This window comes from Nematolebias whitei, chromosome 16 (genome assembly GCF_014905685.2).
Source record: "Nematolebias whitei isolate Nwh7 chromosome 16, NemWhi1, whole genome shotgun sequence".
Taxonomy (NCBI): Eukaryota; Metazoa; Chordata; class Actinopteri; order Cyprinodontiformes; family Rivulidae; genus Nematolebias; species Nematolebias whitei.
The window spans coordinates 455,465-456,284 of NC_056513.1; the positions used below are offsets into that span (position 1 = coordinate 455,465).

General features: G+C 45.6%; 1 protein-coding gene across 1 annotated transcript in view; it reads right to left on the bottom strand.

Moving 5' to 3' along the window:
- Positions 1-820, bottom strand: part of LOC119422990 (large neutral amino acids transporter small subunit 3-like) — a 122,059-nt gene that overhangs the window by 105,897 nt on the left and 15,342 nt on the right. The gene's annotated exons all lie outside the window — the stretch shown is intronic.

The window sequence follows — 820 nt, forward strand, 5'->3', positions numbered from 1 at the left end:
TTGTGTCGAGTTCACAAAACACGAGTTGTGTCGAGTTCACAAAACACGAGTTGTGTCGAGTTCACAACACACGAGTTGTGTCGAGTTCACAACACACGAGTTGTGTCGAGTTCACAACACACGAGTTGTGTCGAGTTAACAACACACGAGTTGTGTCGAGTTCACAACACACGAGTTGTGTCGAGTTCACAACACACGAGTTGTGTCGAGTTCACAACACGAATTGTGTCGGGTTCACAAAACACAAGTTGTGTCTAGTTCACAAAACACGAGTTGTGCCGACTTCACAACACGAATTGTGTCAGGTTCACAAAACACGAGTTGTGTCGAGTTCACAACACACGAGTTGTGTTGCGTTCACAACACACGAGTTGTGTCGAGTTCACAACACACGAGTTGTGTTGAGTTCACAACACACGAGTTGTGTCGAGTTCACAACACGAATTGTGTCGGGTTCACAAAACACAAGTTGTGTCGAGTTCACAAAACACGAGTTGTGTCGAGTTCACAAAACACAAGTTGTGTCGAGTTCACAAAACACGAGTTGTGTCGAGTTCACAACACGAATTGTGTCGGGTTCACAACACACGAGTTGTGTTGAGTTCACAACACACGAGTTGTGTCGAGTTCACAAAACACGCGTTGTGTCGAGTTCACAACACACGAGTTGTGTTGCGTTCACAACACACGAGTTGTGTCGAGTTCACAACACACGAGTTGTGTCGAGTTCACAACACACGAGTTGTGTCGAGTTCACAACACGAATTGTGTCGGTGTTTTGTGAACTCGACACAACTCGTGTTTTGTGAACTCGACACAA